This window comes from Martes martes, assembly GCF_963455335.1.
Source record: "Martes martes genome assembly, chromosome: 2".
Classification (NCBI taxonomy): Eukaryota; Metazoa; Chordata; class Mammalia; order Carnivora; family Mustelidae; genus Martes; species Martes martes.
In genome coordinates this window covers 29,560,384-29,581,493 of record NC_137889.1, presented here as the reverse complement: position 1 = coordinate 29,581,493, position 21,110 = coordinate 29,560,384, and positions in this window count along the sequence as shown.

Below are 21,110 nucleotides of genomic sequence, written 5' to 3'. Positions count from 1 at the left end.
TTCAGGCACTCCATGATTTCATCCCAGTACAGCTCCTGCTGGGACGCAAGTGCCTGCTAAGGTTTTTATAGAGGTCGATCAGCTGGGCCTAGCAGAGGAAGTGCTAGGTCCCTCTGCACCAGAGCAAGGGAACATGATTTATTTAGTGCTTATTGAGTGGCTCTAACATCCCTGCCTTTCCTCCCTCACAGAAAAACACAGAAATTCTGATTTTATTATAACTCCAGTCTCCTGATTTCAGTCAGAATTCTTGGGTGGATTTCAACAGTTTATAATTAAAAGAAGAGAGTAGTCCAATAAACCCTTAGTTGACCAAGTACCCACAGGTCCAAATGGGTGCATCTAAAGTGCAGGTCAGACTGCAAGTGTTATGCTTTTGATTTTTCTGTGCTGTGAACATGAGAAAGCTGCTCAAACTGGCTCCAACAGGATCTTCAGTGTGACTCAACCAGTGTTGGGAATTTCGGCTGAGAATACAGTTAGTGCAATAAGTTATTTTGCAAACTAATGAGAAACCTGACTCTGTCTTTGGAGGGAGACACCACCCAGAAGACAACTCGGCCATATTGTACATAAAGGGGAGACTGACAGCCTGAAACAGGCAGCCAGGAGCCACCTAATGTGAAATCCAAGGCTGGAGTTTGTATTGATCTTGGAGTGGGGCAGGGGAGAACATTCCTTCCAGTGAAAGCCCCATCTCCAGAGACTCTGAACCATTCTAAGGAAGCCTCAGACCCATCTATCATCATTATTTTTCAGGAAATAGGAAAATGGAACCAATGTTAAGTTGCATCATCAAAGTCAATGTCTTGCCTAGGTTTGCTTGATTATATGGATGTGGTCAAGAGGCCATTTCTAAGACACTTCACAAATTTATTCTTACATAAAAAAGCATCATCTTCCAGAGCGGCAGTACTTGGTAGCTCTAGTAAGTCCCTGGAAATTTCAGAGTTTCCAGGAAAAGTCATTTTTCTTCAGTAATAGGGAGATTTGTCATTGCAGGCCAGAAATTACCTGAAAACCACCATTAGGCTATTGCAAGACATCTGTGGTATGTATGTCATGTCATGAGGAACGTGTTTAGAATTTATTAGGAATTGTTTAAAATATAAAGAAAAATAATTGATACAATGAAAAAAACATTTAAAAAAATACAATGAATTCTCATGATCCATTATCCAACATAAGAAATAAAAATGGTGCATAAATTTGAAGCTTCTCTATATTACAACCAAGCTCATCTCCCCAGACCCCTGAAAGTATCTCTGTCTTAAAGCATGTGCTTTTTATCTTCAAGTATTTCTTTGAGGAAATTAGTGTATACTATTGACTTGAATGTTTATAAACTTCATATAAAAGATTTTTTGCACATCTTTTTCCATAATTTGCTTTTTCCACTCAACATTATATTTGAAGTTTCATGCAGACTGATAAATATAGCTGCAGTCCACTCATTTTCATTTCTGATTAGCATTTCATTTAATTTTTCCACTCTCTTATCAACAGATATGTAGGTAATTTCTATTTTGTTTAAAGAATGTATACTTTCAACTTGACAAAATACTGTCAAATTGTTCTTGAAAGTGGTTCTCCTGATACACACTCAGATGGGAAATGCATTAGAGTTCCTGTTGTTTCCTATCCTTACTAACATTTGCTATTTGTTAAACTATTAAAAATTTGTCTCTCTGATGCTATCTTATTATATTTCTAATACCTGTTTCTCTGACTTCCAGTGAGGTTAAGCATATTATTAGTAAGGTTTACATCTTTTATACTAAATTTGCTTTCCTTATTTCACCCTCCATTTCTTATATTAAATATTGTCCTCTCTGTTTCTCCTTTTCTCTTTCACATGCACGCACATCCACAACCGCACACACATCCACAACCACACACACATGCACACACACACCCCCCCCAATACTTTCTACTGGTATGTATGTTCTGCAAGGCAGAAACATAGATGTATTCTCAATTCTTAATATAAGGTCTGGCCCACATAAGGTGCTGAATAAACATTTACTGAATTAATAAATTTGTGTTGTTTTTCAACTTCAAATCCAGTGCAGGTCCTGATGACAGAAATTAACAATTGGTCTCTCTGACTATAGTGACTTTCTGCTGCTTATCTACCCTGTACACCAGGATGTTCTTGAAATACAACATTCATGTTGTCACTTCCATGTTTAAAAATCTTTCATGGCTCCCCACTGCTAAGCAGAATAGAGTTAGACTCCCATGTAGATAGATAAGGCCCTTCCTCAGGGGCCTGTCAACTGCATTTTATTTCTCATTACGGCTCCAACCTGAGCCTTCTGCTCCAAGAAAGTTGGTCTCCTTGCTTTTTACCATGAGACAGCTTAGTGACTATAAAGGTTATCCTTAGAACCTCCAGAATTTTGTACATATGGAGAATGCTGTTCATTTTTTAACTAGCCTGTAAGAATTTTGAAGGGCTGAGTCTCTATGTTCCATAGCTGTGACACAGTAGGAATAACTTAGTTTTTAGGTGAATGGATAATGTTTCTTGGTTTCCTGAGGTGAACTGAACACACAGCGTACACCAAGAACACAGCTCTAGTACAAAACAGATGAAATGAATGTCAAAATCTATCCAGGGATTAACATCGCAATTTTCATGATGGAAATACACTATAAGTACGTTCCAGGCCCTGTGCTGGTTAATATTTCCTTGTATACAAAAAACAATTTCGTCAGTTCTCTGTTCTGAAGAGACTTAGAGTATAAAAGGGAAAAAATGTTAAATATTATAATATCTACTTCTACCTCTGCCTCCACTTATAGATCTACATTGTGTGTTCCGTAAGCACAGTTGTGGAAAAACTTACCCAGCCTGGACTACTTAGACACTAGCCAATGTCACTAGCCAATGACCAGAAAACATGATCTTCAAAATGGCACCTGGGAGTCATTCTTCTACCTTACAAAGGTCACCTATTTTATTTCAGAAAATTTTATTTCAGAAAATAAGCTCCCTGAGAAGTCGCCTCCTCCTACTTCCCCGCCATCTTTGATAAGCTCCCTGAGAAATAAGGCTCAGAAAGGACTAATGGCAAATAGTTGAGAATATTCCTTCCCTTCCTTCTTATACTTAATGACTAAGACTTCAGAATGTTGTGAGGCAGTAGAGGTCACTGACCTCAGAAGATTCATAAAAGTCTGAAGTCAGTGTGGGATCTAGAGTCCAATCTACCTTTTCCTTTCCCTTTATTTTCTATTGGCACGTACCCAACATATCCTTCTTACACTTAAAAGCAGATGCTCTATACTGAGGGAAACAATAATGAAGTCAGCAGAAAACTGACGTTCTCTTTTTTCTACCTGCTAACACAGAAGAAAAATGAGGAAATTGCACTCACTACACGCTCTTCTAAGTATATCTAGATTTAACATCCTATGTTTCAATGATTCTAAAGTCAGAAGTGTCTTTGGCACACGTTATATATATTGACAGATATATTTACTGAGAGATCCTATGTTTTTAAGGGTTCCTGCATATTTAGTTCAAGTTTTTAAAGCACAAGTACAAGTTATTCTCAAAATTTAGGTAGTAGCAGAAAGCACTAAAAAAAAAAAAAAAAAAAAAAACACTTTTAGTAACCACCCTGAATACTTGGTAGAATTTCAAAGTTTCTAATAATTTCAAAGTAAAGCACTTGGGTTTTCTTATAGCCTGTACTTTAAATCCAAGAACTTTCAGCAAATGAGTGTTTGCAAGGTAAAATCCAAAGAGAGAATAAACATCCCCTTACTGCAAAAATGTCTTTCCAGTTAGCTTACATTTTGTTCAAAATTCTAAACTACTAAATGGGCTGATTATAAGTCAAAATCCTGAATGTGGTTAAAATTGAAAAGACAAGAAATAACAGAAGTGTTGGCAAGGATGTGGAGAAAAAGGAACCTCCACGTACTGTTGGTGGGAATGCAAATCAATACAATCATTGTAGAAAATAGTATGGTGATTCCTCAAAAAAATTAAAAATAGAACTACCATCTGATTCAATGTTCTACTACTGGATATTTACTCAAAGACATATGCCCCCCATGTTTATTGCAGTATTATTTACACTAGCCAAGATGAAAACAACCTAAGTGTCCATCCAGTAGGTCAAGAGATAAGGAAGACACACACACACACACACACACACACACACACACCCCCCACAGGAATATTATGCATCCATAAAAAAGAATAGGCTCTTGCCATCTGTGACAATATGGATGGACATGGAGGGTATTATGTAAGTGAAGTAAGTCAGACTGAGAAAGACAAATATCATGATTTCACTCATATGTGGAATCTTAAGAAAATGAATAAATAAACAAACAAAAAGCAGAATCAGACCTATAGATAAAGAGAACAAACTGATCATTGCCAGAGGGAAGGGGATGGAGGATAAGCAAAAATGGGTGAGAGGGATTTGGAGACACAGGCTTGCAGTCATGGAATGAATAAATGAGGGGAATAAAAGGCACAGAACAGAGAATTTAGTCAATGGCATTATAATAGCATTGTATGGTGACAGATGGTAGCTGTGTTTGTGATGAGCATAGCATAATGTACAGAGAAGCTGAGTCTCTATGTCCTACATCTGAAACTAATATAACATTGAATGTCAACTATACTCAAGATTTTTTTTTTCTAATTCAAATTATTCCTCTAAACAATTCCATTTATTTAATTTCATTTCTATTTTTAAATTCACTTTCACATATTTGGGAGGCACTTGCATTCTTGCTAATTACATATTTCAATTAATATTGTTACTATATAAGGTATGCCCATTTTCACTGAAGAGGAGTATAATAAGATACATGGTAAAAAATGCCAACTGTCCTTGACAAATGCTGTATGGAAGGGGAAATCTTAATTGTCAGTTGTTACTGAAAATATTATTAAGTAATCTTAAAAGGCCTGAGGTGATGAAATAGAGGAGTAATTAATTTTTATGTATAATGGGCATAAGAAGAAGGACCAGTTGTATTCTGGAAAGCACAAGCGAAGATAAGGTATAAAGCATGTGTAAAGATCACTAAGTGGCTTAAACACACAAAGGTTTACTCTTCTAAATAAACGAGGTCTGGTATGGAGGCCTCAAGAAATTATCTGAAACCAAAGTACCTTTTGTGTTTGCTCTGCCCTTGTAGGCTTTGGCTATCAAGTTTACACCCCTCCCAAAGAAGAAAGAGGGAAGGGGAAACAAGGCCCAGGTCTTACCCTGAGTCAACTCCCTTTCAAGAGACTTCTCAGCTGTCCTACACAATAATTCTGCTTTTACCTCACTGGCCAGAACTCGGCGTCATAGTTACTGCAAGGGAAGCTGTGAAATGCGGTGCTTGAGCTGGGCATGGTAGGCTCCAGAGTAAAAGTGGGGTTCTGTTATTGAAGAAGAGGGGACACGTGATACTGTGTAGGTGACTAACAGTCTCTGTTTTAATAACCAAAAGGGGAAGTAAACAAAAGGAACATTAGGAAGGAAGAAGCAGTGCATGGAATTGGACAATAACTTTTCATACATCACAAGTCTATATGGTATAAAGACTATGGGTGGTGAGTCATTGAGGCTCAGGGAGTTATCTATAGCACTGTGCCAAGAAGCAGGATGATTCTCTCTCTTGGTCTCAATTTCTTTACCTAAAAAAATAAAAGAATTTATTATATCTGTAATTTTCAGGCTTTTTCTCAGCAGAATTCTTTTTTCTCAACTAATTTTAGAAATTCCCAGATAAGACTGATAAAAAGGAAAACTTAGCAGTTGAAATGGGAGTCATGTGAGCTGGTAGCTCCATACCCTGGTGTTTCCTTTGTTCTCCAGTGTGGCCTCTGAGAAACCCGAAAGCTCAGGTACAATAGTGTGAAATCCACTGGTCTTACTTTCTGACCTGAACATTTCAGGGTTTGATGACCAAACTGAAAAAGCCCATAAGCCTTTGTTTCTCCCTTCTAATACCTACTAACAAAGATCTGGAGAGAAAATTTGTATTTTATTTCTTATTTGGGCAGAAAATAAGATTCTTATTTTTTATTTTTATTTGAAGAGAAAATAAAATACAATTCTTATTTTTTAAAGCTTCTATTTGGGGAAAAAAGTGAGGAGCCTTCTAATATCTGACATCTTTTTGCATAAAACTTAAAATCTGCCCCTGTGCTTAGGACTTCTTTGGAATTCTTTACAAGTATAGATGTACACAATATATATTCCTTGATATTTACTAGACTAGGTAAGTAGCTAAATTAGATGTGTATGTATGTCGTTAGGGTTTTCCTCCATGAAGTGTTAACTTCTAAAGACCACAAAAGCATATTCCAGATAATCTATGTCCAATAACACCTGATTTTCTATACATTTCTTAGTTAATGCCTGGATTCCATCCAAAGGTGAATATTGAAAGGAGAAGTTTGAATGTATTCCATGTAGTCAATTTAATATAGTCATGGAAAGGGCGAAGATGTTTTCCTACAGGAATTTTAGCAAAAGTATTGGAGTTTAAATTTCATGTGTGGCTTTTCCTTTATGAGGATTAGCTGCTGTGCAAGTCTGAAAAAAATGCTAGGGAGAAGTAAAATTATAGATAGAGATAGTGTAAAACCAAGGGTGGCTTTTGAGTCACACTTAATAGGAATATAGAACTCTTTACACTTTCCAAGTTTTCTCCATTCTATTGGGACTCTTAAACTGAAATAATAATCTCTTTTCCCCTTTAAATAATTCTTGTCCTACTTTTAAGACTACTAGGGGAATAAAATAAAACACATGCAAAACTTAACATCAGCATTACTAAAACATATGTAACAGCATGTAGAAACTCCACAGACCTTGTAAAAATCCATTTAAGACCACAGAGAAAATCACCTAAAGTACAGACCAATATGTATTTGAATGGAGAGCATGGGTTTGGAGGGCAGGAAACTCAGAATTCACTTTTAGCTTTTTCATTGCCCAAATCTCGGCCTTCTGTGTAGTAATTGTTATCTACCTTAATCTTAGTCTCACCATTCATATCGTTGAATGACAGTTTTGTCTTGTCTTCCAGAGATATTGGGAATGCTATGGTCATTTTCCTAATATTCTTAGTTTAAATGAAAGAAGGTGGCTAAATAACTCCAGACACCACATCTGTTACAAACGCTGCTGAAATACAAGATAGCATGGCTCTCATAGCCTCATGAACCTGGCATTAGACATAAAGTCATTTGCAAAACATACAAGTTTATGATTACCTGCTATTCTCTTTGGATCCATAGTTCTATGGCCAGATTCCCTTTGGTAGATCTAGGTCATTTAATCTTCCCTTTACCCTTGACTACCAAACATTATCTCCTTTACATTTAACCAGAAGCTTGAAACCAAGAACTCCTACATGTGATAGATTTCCTTCTATTCTAAAATCTAATGGAGTCCCCTTGAGAGAGCTCAACGTGGTAGGAAATGAGGTGCTACAGATCAGTGGGCTTTAAGATTTCTCTCTTCAATGCTTAGGTCACTGGGGCCCTTTCTTTCCCAATTCTAATAGTTCCAAACAGCCAAAGAGTCCCTAGTCCTTGACCTTGAAATTTGGGCTTGGTTCCACAATCTTCAGAACTGGGAGTCAGCCCAAGTATAGCTCTTGTCTGGCTGCAGCCCAAAAGTTTGGTAAAACTCCTAGAAACAAAATATCCACAAACAAACAAAATTAACTAATACATTACTTTCATGTTATTTGAATTTAAATTAGAGCAATTACTTTTAAAAAGTCACATTAAAGAATTTCCCAATTTGCAAAAAGATATTCTTTAGCAACATAATAGTTTTTAGGGACACAGTGGGTTGTGTCTTAGGGAGTTTTGCATGACCTCCCGTTAAACTTGGTTCTGTAAACCACTCTTGACAACTCCACTGTGTAAGGCTGTGGTCAGCAACAACCTCATGGGCAGGTGATCTCTGCAGTCTCCCAGAACCCTATGTTTAAAAGGGCTCCATGCTTGGTTGAATGCTCTGGTATAGTCTTCTTGAAATTCTTTGGACATGGGTTTTGTAAGTAAAGCTTGATGTGACAATGAAGCATGAACATGAGAAGAAGAGATATACACTCCTGTTGTTTATCTCCCTGTTTGTATGTAGTGTTCGCCATGAGTACACAATTCTTAGGAGACCCACAATGCATGGGAATTTTCTAATACCCAGAATGAGTATAAGATAAGCTTCTTATGTTTATGACTGAGTAAATAAGGGTCCGGACAGCCATAAGAAGCAACACTCTTTATTAGAATCAAACTTGCTTTGAATTCAGAAGGATAAAATGGCAAAAATTAATGTTACCCTCAGAGACTTAAGGAATGCAGCGGTAATAGTCCTCATCACATCCCCGCTGAATTCACCAATCTGGCCCTTGTGAAAACAGGACAGAACATGGCAGATTATGATGGACTGCATAAACTTAACCAACTGGTAGGCTCAATCACAACCAATGTGTTGGAAGTGGGATTTTTATTATAACAGATCTCTGTATTTTGGCATACAGCTATTAACATAGCATATGCATTCTTTCAATGCCCATCAAAAAGCTCTTTTTATTCACCTAAAATAAACTGCAAAACATATATATGTAGTCTTGTTTTAGGATTTTGCTAACTTTCCTCTCTCTGTCATAACAGAATCACAAGGGACCTTGATAATCTTGACATTCTGCAGGATATCATGATGATCTCTTATAGTGATGACATCATGCAAATTAAATCTAGTGAATAAGAAGTAAAAAGTATTCTGGATAAGATCTGGTATGATACAAGTGTAACTGAGAGTGGGAGATACTCTGTACATATTCAGAGACTTTTTAAAATTTTTTGTAGCCAATAGCCTACAGCATTTTGGGGTATCCCCCCCAATGTAAAAAACAAATTATTTCACCTTATACTTCTGATAACTAGGAGACACAATACTTGTCAAATATCTCCATATTTTAGGGAAATACTGCTCAACACATTTGCTGAGTGACTTGAAAATCTGCCCATTTTGAGTCGTGACCAGAACAAGGGAGACCTCCGCATCATGTTCTGGTTCTGAAGTACCTGGTCCTGGTACTCAGATCATATGACCTGGCCCATCCAAAACTGCTATAAGTCTCCATAGTAGACCAGGATGGATTGTAGAATACATTCTAACCACCAAAATCTGATTTGCAATGCAGACTCCTAAGGTTCTAGAGTGAGATCATGCCATTGAAGAAGAGAATTATTCACTGTTTAAAAAACAGCTCCTCAGAGATTCGAATAAGTAAGATGGTGGAATAGGCAGCTTTGTTCTACGACAGAGAAACATCAACAGTGTAACAAGCCTTTATGAAAAATACAGAAACCAATTACAAAGTAATAGTAACAAAAATAATCACAAAACCAAAAATAGCTGCATTGAAACAGATGAGAAAAGCAATAAAATTCTGTCCACAATAGCTCTAACCCAGCCAGCACAGCATGGTATAATGAGAAAATGCCTAGCTTGTGGCTTTTCCTTTGGGAGGAGAGACAAAAGTGGACTGCATGTCTCAAGTTCTGGCCATTTGGGGCTGCCTGAGGGACTGGTTTCTTTCTCATCTAACTCAGAGCACCAGTGGAGAACTGGCAGAGTTTGGAAGCCTGGGTCTCACGGAGGACCTAGGAGAGCTCAGCAATTTCCTGCAGCACCAGAAGACTGCAGTGCCACAGACAACTTTAAGATAGGTCATTTGACTTCCTCTGACTGACTTATTTTACTTAGCATAATACACTCTAGTTCCATTCATGTTGCTGCCAATGGCAAGATATATAAATAAATAAATAAGTATATATATATATATATATATATATATATATATATATATATAGCAAATGGCAAGATATATGTATATATATAAAATCTTCTTTATTCATCCATCTGTTGATGGACATCTGGGCTCTTTCCATATCATGAATACTTGGGTGCAAGTGCCCATTCAAATCACAATTTTTGTATCTTTTGCATGAGTACCTAGTAGTGCAATTGCTGGGTTATTGTTCTATTTTTAACTTTTTGAGGAATCTCCATGCTGTTTTCCAGACTGGCTGCATCAGTTTGCATTCTCACCACTCACTCTTGGGTGGAATTTAAGAAACAAAACAGATGAACATAGGGGAAGGGAAGGAAAATGAAATAAGATGCAAAGAGAGAGGGAGGCAAACCATAAGAGACTCTTAACTATAGAGAAAAAACTGAGGGTTACTGGAGAGGGGTGGGGGATGGGGTAATGGGATGAGGGTCCCTAAGGAGAGCACTTAATGTAATGAGCACTGAGTGTTATATGCAACACATGAATCACTAAATTCTACCCCTGAAACTAATAATACACTGTATGTTAACAGACTTATTAACTTGAATTCAAATAAAATAAATAAATAAATAAATAATCTCAAAAAGAAGATAGATCATTTGAAATTATGGAGTCAGGGGAACAAAAAGAAAAAAGAAGTGAAGAAAATTTAGAGGACATCCAAATGAACGAATGTGTGCATTACAGAAATCTGTAAAAGAGGATAGAGCAAAAAGAGTAATTTCTTATTTGAAGAAATAATGGCTGCAGACTCTTAATCTGAGGAAGGAAATGCACATCCAAATTCAAGAAGCTAAAAAAACTTGAACTAGGATAAACCTCAAGAGACACACATGAAGACATATTATAGACAAACTTAAAGACAAAGAGAGAATCTAGAAAACAGTGAGAGAAAAGTGACTCATCATGTACAAGCTTCCACAAGATTATCGATGGATTTCTTAGCAGAAACATTATAGACAAGAAAGGAAGTAGATAACACATTTAAAGTGTTGGAAAACAAAACAAAACAAAACATAACAAACTACAAACTAAGAATATTATATACAGCAAACTATCCTTCAAAAATGAAGAAATAAAGACCTTCCAGACAGAAGCTGAGGGAGTTCATATCACGAGACCTGCATTGCAAGATGCTAAAGAAAGTTCTTCAGGTTAAAATGAAAGGATGCTAAACGAGAACACAAAGGTATGCAAAAATATAAAGCGCTTTGGTAAAACTAAATATATAGACAAATACAGAATCCTAAAATACTACAATGGTGGTACGTAAGTCATTTTTCATTCTGGTATAAACTTTAAAAGATAAAAGCTTAAGAATGACAACTATAAAACTATGTTAATGAATAGAAAATATGAAAGATGTAATTTGTGACATCAATAACTTTAGGGGGAGATAAAAGAAGTAACATTTTGTATATGATTGCAATTAAATCATTTTCAGTTTAAAATAGATTATTCTTCTTCAAAACCCTCAGGTTGTTTTTCAGTGTCCATAGTCTCTCATGGTGTTTTGAAGGGGTGGGGGGTGGGAGGTTGGGGGAACCAGGTGGTGGGTACTGGGGAGGGCACGTATTGCATGGAGCACTGGGTGTGGTGCAAAAAACAATGAATACTATTATACTGAAAAGAAATTGAAAAAAAAATAGATTATTATAGGGGTTTCTAGGTGGATCAGTCAGTTAAACATCTGACTTCTTGATCTCAGGTCAGGTCTTGATCTGGGGATCATGAGTTCAAGCCTTGCATTGAGCTCCACACTGGGCATGGAGCCCATCTTAAAAAAGTAAAATAGATTATTTTTTGTGTAATCCTCATGGTAACCACAAAGGAAATACCTATAGAAAATACAAAAAAGAGAAGTAGAAAGGAACCAAGGCATGCAACCTTAAAAAAGTCAACAAAATATGAAGGCAGCAGGAAAGGAAAAGAGGAATAAAATAATTAAAAGACATACAGAAAGCAATGAACAAAATGGTAATAATAAGTCCCTCCCTATTAATCATTAATTACTTTAAATGTAAATGGGTTAAACTCCCCAACCAAAAGATATAGAATGACTGAATAGATTTTTAAGAGAATAAGACCCAACTAAATACTATCTGCAAGGGACACATTTTAGATGTAAGGACATATATAGGCTGAAAGTGAAAGGATGGGAAAGATAACCAAAAGAGAGCAGGGGTAGCCATATGTATGTCAGAAAACATAGACTTTAAGTCAAATAACAATAATGGTGGGAAACTGCAGTACCCCGTTTTCAATAATGGAAAAAATGACTAGACAGATCAATAAGGAAACAGAGGATACAACTAACACCATAGATGGGTTAGATGTAACAGAAACAAAAAAGAACACTTCACTCAACATCAGCAGAATACATATTCTTCTCATGTGTATATGAAACATTCTCTAGGATAGGTCATATGTTAGACTATAAAACATATCTTAACAAATTCAAGAAAAATGAGATCATACAAGGTATCTTTTCTGATCACAGTGAAATGTAACTCAAATCAATAGCAAAAGGAAAACTGGAAAATTGAAGCACATGTGCAAATTAACAACACACTCTTAAAATACCAAGACTGAATCATTATGAAATAAAAAAATATGAACAGAACTATAACAATAAGAATATTGAACCAATATTCAAAAACTTCCCAACAAACAAGAGCTGAGGGGACCAGATGGCTTCACTGGAGAACTCTATCAAAAATTTAAATTAACACCAATCCTTCTCAAATTCTTACAAAAAAGTAAAAAGGAGAAAACACTTCCAAATTCAATTTACAAGGCTGATATTATCCTAATACCACAATTAAAACACTGTAAGAAAAAACTACAGACCAACATACTTGATGAATACTGATGCAAAAATCCACAACAAGATACTAGCAAAATGAATTCAACAGCACATTAAAAGGATTACACACTATGGCTCAGTGGAATTTATTTCTGAAATGCAAGGATGGTTCAATATGAGAAAATCAATCAGTATAATATACCACATTAACAGAATGAAGGGGGGGGATCACATGATTATTTCAATTGCTGCATTAAAAGTATTTGATAAAACTGAACACTCTCTAATGATAAAAACACTCAACAAACTAGGAAGAAGGAAATTACTTTAACATAATGAAGGCCACATGTGTAAAACCCATGTATAAAAAGCCATTATATGGTCTATGTCCATTAGAGATAGAATCCATGAGATCAAGAACAAAAGAATTGAGGTATAAGTGACTTATTCTTACAATCATGTTCAGTGACCAATTTGGAAATTTATGCTTTCTGTCTCTGCACCAGGCTCTGTGGGATTTTATGTTCTATTGCTAGAATGGAAGGCTTATACCAGGGGACAGTGTGTGGGTTTCACTAACTCCAAAGTTACTGCTACCACTTAGTCATTTGGGGTTATTCATGCCAGTAGACCATAAGGTGAAGAAGAAATCCTAATTGGAGTATGTGACCACCATGAAGAGATACTGTTGCTACTGTGCAATGACGTCAAGGAATTGTATGGCATTCAGGAGATTTACTGGGGGAGCCTGTCAGTATTCAGTGCCAGTGATAACCATGAATGGGTAGTTGCAGCAAGTGAGTCTGACAAAAATCCCAAAAATGGGAGGATTAGAAATTTCAGAAATGAGAGTCTGGGTCATTTTGCTGGCAACTGAAAGCAGCTGAAAGGAGTGTGGAAAGCACAATAGAGGAAAGTGATGAATATCACTAATGAAATGATGGCTAGTTGCTCTAGCAACAGGGACTGTAGATAGCTCCACTTATCATCTTGTTATGTCTTTTATTTCCCTAATATATTTTGTGTGGCCACAACTTTGAAGAATTCCTAACACAACCAAATGAACTCAATATGGGACGTGAATGTATCTGAGAAGTACAAAGGATAATTGTAGCCAGTGCCTTTGCTGCTCAGCTCCTATGCTCTGTGCTCACTGTCCCCAGACACACCTGCAGGTTTGTACATGAAGCACAGCTTCTTTCTTGCAAGTCATTCTGACTGAGAGCGATTTCTGGCCATCAGAACATGTTAAGCCCACATAGGACAGACTGAGAGGAACTGGGACTAAAAGTTCTGCCAGCAGCACCAACAGATAACAACAGGAGCTAGTAGACACATACCCAGGCTTTCTTGCTTTTTGGTGGAGTAACTTTGAGATATGGTTGTCATTCAGCAGTCATCAGTGGGCCTGAGGACGAATTGCTCACAGTGGCTGACTGGCTGTTAACACCTTTCTGTCACCTTAATTCCCTTCCTTCTGGAATGGCCTCCCAAATGAACTGGCACTCAAATCTAATTCATGGTCTGGTTCTGAAAGACTACAATTTACAGCAAGAGATTTTTAACCCAGGTCCCCCTGAAACCAAATCATGAACTCTTAAGCACTATGCTATCTTTCAATGTCCCTTAATATGTGGCCTATGGAATAATTGCCTTAGAATTACCAGGTGACAATGTTTAAAATGAAGATTGCCATATAGTCAATGATATGGTAATAGCATTGTACTATGAGAGGTGGTAGCTACACTAGTGAGCATAGTGTAATGGTATAGAGAAGATGAATCGCTATGTCGTCCACCTGAAACTAATGTAATGTTGTGTGTTAACTATATTCAAATAAAAAGAATTTTTAAAAAATGAAGAGGTAGAAGGAAAATGAAATGAAATGAAATGAAATGAAATATTCCCAGGCAGATGGGTCTTAAAAATTCTGGAGCTTAAAAATGCCTTCAGCAGAAGCTTTTGATCTTGATGAAGTCCCAAAAGTTCATTTTTGCTTTTGTTTCCTTTGCCTTTGGAGACATATCTTGAAAGAAGTTGCTGTGGCTGATATCGAAGAGGTTATTGCCTATGTTCTCCTCTAGGATTCTGATGGATTCCTGTCTCACATTGAGGTCTTTTATCCATTTCGAGTTTATCTTTGTGTATGGTGTAAGAGAATGGTCGAGTTTCATTCTTCTACATATAGCTGTTCAGTTTTCCTAGCACCATTTATTGAAGACACTGTCTTTTTTCCATGTATATTTTTTCCTGTTTTGTTGAAGATTATTTGACCGTAGAGTTGAGGGTCCATATCTGGGCTCTCTACTCTGTTCCACTGGTCTCTGTGTCTGTTTTTATGCCAGTACCATGCTGTCTTGGTGATCACAGCTTTGTAGTAAAGCTTGAACTCAGGCAACGTGATGCCGCCAGCTTTTTGTTTTTCAACATTTCCTTAGCAATTCGGGGTCTCTTCTGATTCCATACAAATTTTAGGATTATTTGCTCCAGCTCTTTGAAAAATACCGGTGGAATTTTGATCAGAATGGCATTAAAAGTATAGATTGCTCTAGGCAGTATAGACATTTTAACAATGTTTATTCTTCCGATCCAAGAGCATGGAATGGTCTTCCATCTTTTTGTGTCTTCTTCAATTTCTTTCATGAGTGTTCTGTAGTTCCTCGAGTACAGATCCTTTACCTCTTTGGTTAGGTTTATTCCCAGGTATCTTATGGTTCTTGGTGCTATAGTAAATGGAATTGATTCTCTAATTTCCCTTTCTGTATTTTCATTGTTAGTGTATAAGAAAGCCACTGATTTCTGTACATTGACTTTGTATCCTGCCATGTTACTGAATTGCTGTATGAGTTCTAGTAGTTTGGGGGTGGAGTCTTTTGGGTTTTCCATATAAAGTATCATGTCATCTGCGAAGAGAGAGAGTTTGACTTCTTCATTGCCAATTTGGATACCTTTTATTGCTCTTTGTTGTCTAATTGCTGTTGCTAGGACTTCTAATACTATGTTGAACAAGAGTGGTGAGAGTGGGCATCCTTGTCATGTTCCTGATCTCAACGGGAAGGCTGCAAACTTTTTCCCGTTGAGGATGATATTTGCTGTGGGTCTTCATAAAATAGATAGATTTTATGAAGTTCAGGAATGTTCCCTCTATCCCTATACTTTGAAGCGTTTTAATCAGGAAAGGATGCTGGATTTTGTCAAATGCTTTTTCTGCATCAATTGAGAGGACCATGTGGTTCTTCTCTCTCCTCTTATTGATTTGTTCTATCACATTGATTTGCGAATGTTGAACCATCCTTGTAACCCAGGGATGAATCCCACCTGGTCATGGTGGATAATCTTTTTAATGTGCTGTAGGATCCTGTTTGCAAGATCAAAAGCTTCTGCACAGCAAAGGAAACAGTCAACAAAACAAAGAGGCAACCCACTGAATGGGAGAAGATATTTGCAAATGACAGTACAGACAAAACGTTGATATCCAGGATCTATAAAGAACTTCTCAAACTCAACACACACAAAACAGATAATCATATCAAAAAATGGGCAGAAGATATGAACAGACACTTCTCCAATGAAGACAAACAAATGGCTATCAGACACATGCAAAAATGTTCATCACTAGCCATCAGGGAGATTCAAATTAAAACCACATTGAGATACCACCTTACACCAGTTAGAATGGCCAAAATTAGCAAGACAGGAAACAACATGTGTTGGAGAGGATGTGGAGAAAGGGGTACCCTCTTACACTGTTGGTGGGAATGCAAGTTGGTGCAGCCACTTTGGAGAACAGTGTGGAGAGTTCTCAAGAAATTAAAAATAGAGCTTCCCTATGACCCTGCAATTGCACTACTGGGTATTTACCCCAAAGATACAGATGGAGTGAAAAGAAGGGCCATCTGTACCCCAATGTTTATAGCAGCAATGGCCACGGTCGCCAAACTGTGGAAAGAACCAAGATGCCCTTCAACGGACGAATGGATAAGGAAGATGTGGTCCATATACACGATGGAGTATTATGCCTCCATCAGAAAGGATGAATACCCAACTTTTGTAGCAACATGGATGGGACTGGAAGAGATTATGTTGAGTGAAATAAGTCAAGCAGAGAGAGTCAATTATCATATGGTTTCACTTATTTGTGGAGCTTAACAAATAACGTGGAGGACAAGGGTAGATGGAGAGGAGAAGGGAGTTGAGGGAAATTGGAAGGGGAGGTGAACCATGAGAGACTAAGGACTCTGAAAAACAACCTGAGGGTTTTGAAGGGGCAGGGGGGTGGGAAGTTGGGGGAACCAGGTGGTGGGTATTAGGGAGGGCACAGATTGCATGGAGCACTGGGTGTGGTGCAAAAACAATGAATATTGTTACGCTGAAAAGAAATAAAAAATTTAAAAAAAAAATGGCTTCAGTATTTTGAATCTCAGTTAAGATTTCCAAGGCCAAGGAGGAGTCACTTTCTACATGTGGTAATTGTATATCATTTCAAGTCATGTAAACTGTCCCTAAATGATTTTCTACATTCTTATTTCATGTATGTATGTATGTTGCTTATACTATATGTTTATGCTTATGGATACACTTTAGTTTCTCATAGTAGATCAACAGTATTCAATGATCTGGGGCACCTGAGTGGCTCAGTCGGTTAAGTGATTCCCTTCGGTCCAGGTCATGATCCCAGGGTCCTGGGATTGAGACCCACATCGGGCTCCCTGTGCAGCAGAGTCTGCTTCTCCCTCTGCCCCTCTGCTTGTTCATGCTCTCTCTCCTTCTCTCTCTTTCTGTCCAATAAATAAAATCTCAAAAAAAAAAAAACAAAACTGAAAAAAGAGTATTTAAGAAGCTAAAGCAAGGAAATTCTCTAATCATAGAAAAACAAAATCGAAGGAGAAGAGAAAATGTCTTGAAGAAATGGATTTTTGATCTTTCATTCTCCAACTACCAACAGTTTCCCATGAGCCCCTGAAAAGGCCAGTTAACCTTTTAGTGTCTGTGCTTCCTTATGTGTTAAATGGGACTCATAACCTTATGAGGTAAGAGCACTAAACAACTGAATTATTTAATATTAGATGATCTATAATCTGCCACACAATATTATTTTGAAGATGCCCATACATTATTGATTGCTGAAGGCACTTATCTCACATTATTTGAGTATGCAGTCTCTTGCAAATTTCAGCTATTATACACACTTTTTATTTTTTTTAATTAATTATTTATTTATTTATTTATTTTAAAGATTTTTTTTATTTATTTACTTGACAGGCAGAGATCACAAGCAGGCAGAGAGTCAGGCAGAGAGAGAGAGAGAGGTGGAAGCAGGCTCCCCGCTGAACAGAGAGCCCGACGCAGGGCTTGATCCCAGGACCCTGGGATCATGACCTGAGCCGAAAGCAGAGGCTTTAACCCACATAGCCACACAGGCACCCCTATACATACTTTTTAATAGGTGGCAATAAGATACGTGCTGTGAGATATTTTTAGCTAAAGTGAGTTAATTCTTGCTGACCTACACTGAAATGTTTTAGGGCTCTGTGAAAATGATAAACCTAATCTTCATCGTGGATGATAAATATTACTGTATTTATTTGTAGTTCAATAAAACTTTGGCAGCCAGGGATTTAACATCCTAGTTTGTATTCTTTATAAACAATCTCAGAGATTAATGTCACAGAGTAATCTGCAGTTCCGTGGTGGCATAAATTTGAATTGTACACACTAAGAGCCTGATGTGTGGGAGCCAGTCTCACTTGCACTGAGAGAAGCTAGCTAGCTTCTCTTCACATGTGCTCACCTTAGCCCTGTCCTCTTCTCTCAGATACGGTAGCTGTTCCTAAGTGATAAAACCTTAGTGTATTTGTGAAAAATGGCTCTTCTGGGAGAAATAAACCATTGCTAGTGCTGGTGATGAAACTGAAGAAGTCTAAGAAGTGCTTATTCTTAGCCAGAGAAGAGAGATTTTTAATAAATTAAGGGGGTGGAATGTGGCAGTTGGCAGATTTAAATCCATGATTCGACGGAGTCTACCAAGTGGGTATGAGAACCAGAAAAATCACTTCATGAAATGACTTGAGCAATCGTCCTCACCAAATCAAAATTTCATCCATTCATGCATTTTTATTCTTTTTTAAAAATGGCTAATCTGAAGGCCAGAAAAGAAGTTTTCAATTTCAATTTTACTTTTTTTTTTAACATTTTGTAGGAGAGGTTATATGTTACAGTAATGTTCTTTCTCATTTTTTTGGTCATTTTTCATAGCGTTTTAGTTGATTTTTCTGCATTTTTGTGGGAGGAAATAACACAATTTCTTTTTTTTTAATTATTTTTTTTATTTTTTTATTTTTTAAAAGATTTTGTTTATTTATTTATCGGAGAGAGAGAGAGCGAGTGCACAGGCAGACAGAGAGGCAGAGGGAGAAGGAGGCTCCCCGCCGAGCAAGGAGCCCGATGTGGGTCTCGATCCCAGGACGTTGGGATCATGACCTGAGCTGAAGGCAGCCGCTTAACCAACTGAGCCACCCAGGCGTCCCAAAATGACACAATTTCTATATGGAAGTGTTATCTCCTACTGTTTGACATCTGAACCATTAAAGTCCTTATTTTGTTATACTGTATGAGCACTTGAGAAAAAATGTTAAGATAGAGATACCTGACATATTGCTATTGTCCTTGACTTGAATGGGAATATTTATAGAGTTTCTCAAAGTGTATTTTGTAGAACAATTGCCCTCCTTAAAGAAAGAAGTCAATGAGAAGTTAAACTTTAGAAATATGCCATATGTTGTTCCCACGTTAGAAAGTCAAAGAATGGGCGCCTCGGTGCCTCAGTCGCTAAGCTTATGCCTTTGACTCAGGTCATGATCCCAGGGACCTGGGATCTAGACCCGCATTGGGTTCCCTGCTCGGCGGGAAGCCTGCTTTTCCCTCTCCACTCCCCCCTGCTTGTGTTCCCTCTCTCGCTGTATCTCTCTCTGTCAAATAAATAAAATCTTTTAAAAAAAAAAGTCAAAGAACTATTGTGCTAGAGATTGTTGGCCACTAAACTTTGTTGATTACTGAGACAAAATTTACCTACATCTTTTGCAGACTTATGGACTAGTTTAGTCAAAGAATCATAAGGCAAAAGGTATAAAACTTTGATACGTTTGCAAGTAGTTTTCCTGTCTGAACCATGATGTTTTTGCTACATGATTGCCGTTATGATCCATGATCCTCCATTTCAGATTATCTTACTCGTCAAAGCTACTTCTGTTGTCCATGAGAAATTGAATACATAATAAACTTAATAAAGTCAAACTTATGAAATACATTTATACAAATAAAAATCCCTTTTCTCCTTAATAACTTCATGTAAAAGGCAGTTGTAAAATGTTTAAAAACTTACCATTGCTGTTTGCTTCTATTAGTTACATCTCTGCGCTTCAGTGAGATTTGCTAAAAGTACTCTTTTGCTTGTCTTTTGGCCAAGTTTTGAGATCATACGTCAGGCTTTTTCATTATATTTTGAGACAGTCTATATATTTTGTTAATTATCTCTCTCGAAAGATTTAAAGACTTCACATGTTAAGTCTACATTGCAATAATTTCAGTCATATTTTTTGGTATATTTAGGTGTTCTGTATTCTCTTTAATCAATATTGGTAATGTTAATTTTCCAAAAAAGTATCATTATTTCCAGATTTGGAAAATCTTAGAAATATCTTTCACTCATGGTTATAATAAAAAGTACCTTTTACCACTTTCTCACTAACATTTTCCTCATGTTGGGAAGGCAAAAGAGAGAAAGAAGAGGAGAAAGACATGTCAGTAGTAAAAGCAAAGGAGCATAGGAGAATGGAACAGAAAACACTGCTTTAGTATTCTTTTCTAAATCAGACTTCTTGTTAAAAGACAAGTTAGGTAAGAGAAGTGAAGGTGGATATACAAGGTAAAGGATGGGCTCTCAAAGATTTCGGCAGGCCACTGTTACCCAAATTTCTTCAACTATAAAAAAAATTTATGGGGCAACTGGGTGGCTCAGTGGGTTAAGCCTCTGCCTTCAGCTCAGGTCATGATCTCAGGGTCCTGGGATCAAACCCCATATCGGGCTCTCTGCTCAGCAGGGAGCCTGCTTCCCCCTCTCTCTCTGCCTGCCTCTCTGCCTAATTGTAATCTCTCTCTCTGTGTCAAATAAATAAAATCTTTAAAAAAAATTTATATTAACTATATTCAACTTTTGGTATGAGGATTAGGTAAAATATTCTATATTTCTCTGAAATATAATCCTACATAAACATAAACTAGTAGTATTATTTTATAAATTTCATATGTTCCCATCTTGACTCATCCTCTTCTAGCAAATTTCCATTTTAAATGATAAAAGATGATTTTTTTTTCTAGGGGATGATGATTTCAAAATGGTACAAGTTATTGATGGCAGGTTCCTGGCTGACCATGGGACTAGCCAAGGAAAAAAGCACTT